We start from the raw sequence: 6133 nt of genomic DNA on the forward strand, positions 1-6133 counted from the left end.
TCAGTGTCCTGCGTTTTAACCATGCTTTAAAGAATGAAATACATTAGAGTTTTATACACATTGATGCTGGATATGAACCATTCCTTCCTTGCTTGCAGCCATAAACAAGGAGACGACCATTAGTGTCCATAAACAAGGAGACGACCGTGACAAGTGCCCAAACTGAGCAGCCAGTGACAGCTAGAGATGAGCAAACCTGAGGTTCAATTTTCGAACCAAAAACCAAATTTAAAAATCAAGGTTTGGGTTCAGTGTTTGGATGCTTAACCTTGTGAACAAAATTCATGTGAGCAATGCTGTGCTCGGGTACACTTTGTGCTTAGCCCTGTGCGAGCCGCTTGCAGTGTTTGAATGGCACACACTGGGGGTAACAACAGCATGCTTGGATGTGGTGTGAAGCAAAAAAAAAAAAGTTTGAAAAAGCCTGTCCACCCTTCCCCGGAAGTATTCTGCTTATGGCTGGCTGTATGTGGGCGGAGACTCAAACTGCCAATCAGTGATTTGATCCAGGGTTCTGGTCAACCCTGAGCCTGTGGAGCTAGACTCATTCGTTTGCTGCACACAAACCAAACCTCAAAAGGTTCGCTCATTTTTAGTGACAGCAGCAAAACTTTGTACAGGTGTTGTGTCCTCTACACAACTTTTTGCAGGTGAGGAGGTTAACCTGTGTCACGCTTCCCGGTCCCCTGGTCCCGCTCTCCGGTCCCCGTGGCCCGCTCCCCGGCGGCGTCCCCTGCTCACCACTCCGGTCCCGGCCTCCTCTTCCCCGCCTGCGGCCTCCATGCGTCCAGCTCCCCGCTCCCGGCGCTCCTCTGCGACGTGGGACTCCCAGCCGGGCACCCCTGCTTCCTCTGCACCGCTCCCTGGACTGGCTTCTGGTACTCGGGCCTCGCGCATGCGCATTAGGGCGCGCGCGCGGTCATTGACCCTTTCTTAAAGGGCCAGCACCTAGAAACAGGAAATTGCATAGACAGGTACAGGGTATATTAAGATTCACTTTCCTGGTGGGCAGGGCCTGTTCTACGTGTTTAGCAAGCTAGTGTTCAGGTCCCCGTATTGCTTTGCCCTGTGCTTTGCCTTGTATTAACCCTGTCCTGTCTCGTAGAGCCTGCCCTGCCACGCCAGCCGCTCCGAACCAAGTTCATCCCTGGACCCTGACGGTGACTTCGGCGGATGTCCCACCACCTCTGCAGCTCCGCCAGTCTCCAGTCCCTGGCTCCGTTCGGTGACCCGTTCCATCGCTCAGCAGGTTCCGGATCCCGCCTGACCCTACAACCCGGCCTCGGACCCTGAGCTTCGTCACCCGGGCTACCGTCCTGAACTTCGTGTGCTCAGCGCCATCCACCTTTCCTGCTCCTCTACGGACTGTCCAGCTACCTATAGTGCTTCAGCTGCCGTGCATCAGGACCCTCTGGCGGGGTGACCGGCCTGGCTGCCTCCTCAGGGGAAATTGGTATACGGTCCAGTGCTTCCACCACCCGGTCGTAACAGCTAGAACAGGCCATGGATCCCGCCGAAGCACTAGCGGCCTTGCAGCAGGAACTCGTACGCCAGCGCGAGACCCAGACCCGCATGCTGACCTTCATGTCTTCTGTGGATACCCGCCTGAACACGCTACAAGCGATGGCCACATCTCAGGTTTCCACTGTACAATCCACGGCCACAGCTCCCGTGGCAGCCTCCTCGGATGCTTCCAAACTTCGTTTGGCCTCACCACCCCGGTACGCCGGAGATCCCAAGACCTGCAGGGGATTCATCAATCAATGCTCTCTCCATTTCAAGCTGCTGCCGCACCTTTTTGCCTCTGACCAAGCCAAGGTCGCGTTCATGATGTCCCATCTAGAGGGAGAGGCACTGGCCTGGATGAACCCCTTGTGGGAGAAGGAGGATCCGGTAACCACCAACATCCAGGAATTCCTGCAGGCATTTCGTGGCACCTTTGACGAGCCCGGACGCGCCTCCGCGTCTGCCTCGTCCCTCCTCCGGCTACGTCAGGGGACTCAGACGGTGGGCCAATATGCCATTCGTTTTCACACCTTGGCTTCGGAACTCGGGTGGAACAATGAGGCCCTAACCGCCGCCTTCTGGGAGGGACTCTCGGGTCGTATTAAAGATGAGCTGGCTGGTTGTGACGTGCCGTCCACCTTGGATGCCCTGATTGCCCTAGCGACTCGAGTGGATCTTTGCTTTCAGGAACGATCCAAAGAAGTGTCCCGCGAGAGGCGTCCGATACGGCACTCCTCCCCACCACAGAAGTCCATCGCTCCCCAGTTGGCATCACCTGGCGCGTCTACCTTCGAGCCCATGCAGATTGACCGCCTGAGGCAGTCGGAGCAACGCCGAGCAGAACGACTAGCAAAGGGTCTCTGCTTCTACTGCGGTGATGGCACACACCTGCTACACTCTTGTCCCGAGAAGCCGGGAAACTCCAAAGCCTAGGCTTGGTAGGAGAGGCCACCCTAGGTGCTGGGACTCTCTCAGACTCCGTTACCTGGACTATTCAAATCACTACAGAAGAGACCCGGTTCACGGCAGAGGCGTATCTCGATTCCGGAGCAGCAGGCAACTTCATCCAGCAGGCCACGGTGGATAAGTACCAGGTGCCTGTCCTCCCACTAGAGAAACCGCTGGTGATCGCCTCTGTTGATGGGAAACCCCTCTCTGACACCGTCTCACTGATCACCAAGCCTGTGGAAGTACGGATCGGTGCTCTGCACACCGAGATGATCACCTTCTACGTCCTCCCGCGCATGTCTCATCAGATCCTGCTGGGACTCCCATGGTTACGGACACACGAACCATCAGTCAGCTGGAGTACAGGTGAAATCACCCGATGGGGCTCCTCGTGTCACGAGAGATGTCTGAAATCCATCCAGCCCGTCCGACGCCCTCCGGTTCCAGAGTCTCTACCAGGACTGCCTTCTGCCTACTGGTCCTTCACGGACGTGTTTGATAAAAAGGAGTCAGAGGTACTACCGCCTCATCGTCCCTACGTCTGTGCCATCGAGTTACTGTCAGGAACTACGCCTCCTCGAGGACGGATATACCCCTTGTCCCCTGCTGAAACACGAGCTATGTTTGCCTATATCACCGAGAGCCTGGCTAAGGGGTTCATTCGGAGGTCCTCGTACCCTGCCAGAGCAGGGTTTTTCTTCGTCAAGAAAAAGGAAGGTGATCTGCACCCTTGCATTGACTACCGGGGATTAAACCAGATCACCGTAAAAAACAAATACCCTCTGCCGCTTATCCCCGAACTATTCGATCGGCTCCGAGGAGCCCATGTATTCACCAAGTTGGACCTCCGTGGGGCCTATAACCTGGTTCTGCTCCTTGAAACAGGCGTTTGCTTCTTCCCCGGTTCTCCATCGCCCTGAATTGAACCGACAGTTCACCTTAGAGGTGGATGCCTCCTCCTCAGGAGCCGGGGCAGTGTTGATGCAGAACTCCCCCTCCGGAAAGATGGTCACTTGTGGATTCTTCTCCAAGAGCTTCTCGGCACCCGAACGCAACTACACCATTGGGGATCGGGAGCTACTGGCCGTGAAGCTGGCCTTAGAGGAATGGCACTACCTCTTGGAGGGAGCTGTATACCCTGTAATCATATACACGGACCACAAGATTCTGGAGTACCTGCGGTCTGCCCAAAGACTGAACCCACGACAAGCCCGCTGGTCCTTGTTTTTTGCTCGAATTGATTTCCAACTCCATTTTCGGCCTGCGGATAAGAACGTGCGGGCAGACGCTCTGTCCAGATCCTTCGTGCCCATGGAGTTGGAGGAGGAGACATACCAGCCCATCATCAGCCCCAGTAAAGTCATTCCGGTGACTCCTGTCACTCTAACTCAGATACCCCCTGGGAAAACCTATGTCTCAGATACTGACAGACAGAGAGTCCTGCACTGGGGCCATGCTTCTAAGATCGCCGGCCATGCTGGTCAGAAGAAGACTTGGAGTACGATTGTCCGTCACTACTGGTGGCCGTCCCTCCGTAAAGACGTCGCAACCTTCGTCTCAGCCTGTCCATCCTGTGCCCGGAACAAGACACCCAAGCACCTACCCTATGGACGTCTTCTGCCTTTGCCCATTCCTTCCGTTCCGTGGCAACATATCGCAATGGACTTCATTACGGACTTACCCTTATCCTCCGGACATACTGTCATATGGGTTGTGGTGGATCGCTTCTCAAAGATGGCCCACTTCGTTCCCATGGCAGGGCTGCCCTCTGCCCAGGAGCTAGCTGACTCCTTTATACAGCACATATTCCGATTGCATGGCTTCCCCGCACACATAGTGTCCGACAGAGAATCTCAGTTTACCTCTCATTTCTGGAGGGCCCTCTGCAAACATCTGGGAGTGTCCTTGGACTTTTCTTCGGCCTACCATCCTCAGTTGAATGGCCAAGTGGAACGGGTCAATCAGATCCTGACCTCCTTCCTGCGCCACTACGTCAACATCCATCATGACGATTGGTCCACGCTCCTACCTTGGGCTGAATTCTCCCATAACCAGCACATCAGTGAGTCCACCTCCAGCTCTCCCTTTCAGATCGTTTACGGACTGCAGCCTTCTGTCCCGTTGCCAGTATCCTCGGCTTCCGACGTCCCCGCAGCAGATGCTCTGGTTCGGGACTTCTCAGCTATATGGAACTCTGTCAAGTCGTCCCTAGAACGTGCTTCATTGCGGATGAAGAGACATGCGGACAAGAGGCGCCTGGATCCCCCGTGTTTCTCCCCAGGTGATCTGGTCTGGCTTGCATCCAGATATGTCCGATTGAAGATACCCTCGTACAAGTTGGGTCCTCGCTACATCGGGCCGTTTAAGATCATCAGCAAGATCAATGCAGTCTCCTACAAGCTGCAGCTCCCGGCCACGATGCGGATACCCAACTCCTTCCATGTCTCCTTACTCAAGCCTGTTGTCCTTGGTCCCTTCTCCGCTGAGGTCGGTACTGCTCCCCCTCCTATTGCTGACGATGACATCTATGCGGTAAGGGATATCGTGGCCATGAAGACCGTGCGAGGTCGGCAATACTTCCTGGTAGACTGGGCGGGTTATGGTCCCGAGGATCGGTCCTGGGAGCCCCGGGAGAATGTTGGCACTCCTCTGATTCGTGCCTTCCTGTCCCGATTGCGGGGAGGGGGGCGTGGGGGAGGGGGTACTGTCACGCTTCCCGGTCCCCTGGTCCCGCTCTCCGGTCCCCGTGGCCCGCTCCCCGCTCCCCGGTGGCGTCCCCTGCTCACCACTCCGGTCCCGGCCTCCTCTTCCCCGCCTGCGGCCTCCATGCGTCCAGCTCCCCGCTCCCGGCGCTCCTCTGCGATGTGGGACTCCCAGCCGGGCACCCCTGCTTCCTCTGCACCGCTCCCTGGACTGGCTTCTGGTACTCGGGCCTCGCGCATGCGCATTAGGGCGCGCGCGCGGTCATTGACCCTTTCTTAAAGGGCCAGCATCTAGAAACAGGAAATTGCATAGACAGGTACAGGGTATATTAAGATTCACTTTCCTGGTGGGCGGGGCCTGTTCTACGTGTTTAGCAAGCTAGTGTTCAGGTCCCCGTATTGCTTTGCCCTGTGCTTTGCCTTGTATTAATCCTGTCCTGTCTCGTAGAGCCTGCCCTGCCACGCCAGCCGCTCCGAACCAAGTCCATCCCTGGACCCTGACGGTGACTTCGGCGGATGTCCCACCACCTCTGCAGCTCCGCCAGTCTCCAGTCCCTGGCTCCGTTCAGTGACCCGTTCCATCGCTCAGCAGGTTCCGGATCCCGCCTGACCCTACAACCCGGCCTCGGACCCTGAGCTTCGTCACCCGGGCTACCGTCCTGAACTTCGTGTGCTCAGCGCCATCCACCTTTCCTGCTCCTCTATGGACTGTCCAGCTACCTATAGTGCTTCGGCTGCCGTGCATCAGGACCCTCTGGCGGGGTGACCGGCCTGGCTGCCTCCTCAGGGGAAATCGGTGTACGGTCCAGTGCTTCCACCACCCGGTCGTAACAACCTGGCAGCGCCCTTCATCATTGTCACCTGACATTTTTGTAATATGAGCACTTTCCCTTTTCTGTGTTTAAAAAGTACATTCAGCATTACAGATCATTTTCTAGACAACCTGATTAAATAGCATGCCAAGCAGTATGTGTATG

Source organism: Anomaloglossus baeobatrachus, chromosome 2 (genome assembly GCF_048569485.1).
Source record: "Anomaloglossus baeobatrachus isolate aAnoBae1 chromosome 2, aAnoBae1.hap1, whole genome shotgun sequence".
In the NCBI taxonomy this organism is placed as follows: domain Eukaryota; kingdom Metazoa; phylum Chordata; class Amphibia; order Anura; family Aromobatidae; genus Anomaloglossus; species Anomaloglossus baeobatrachus.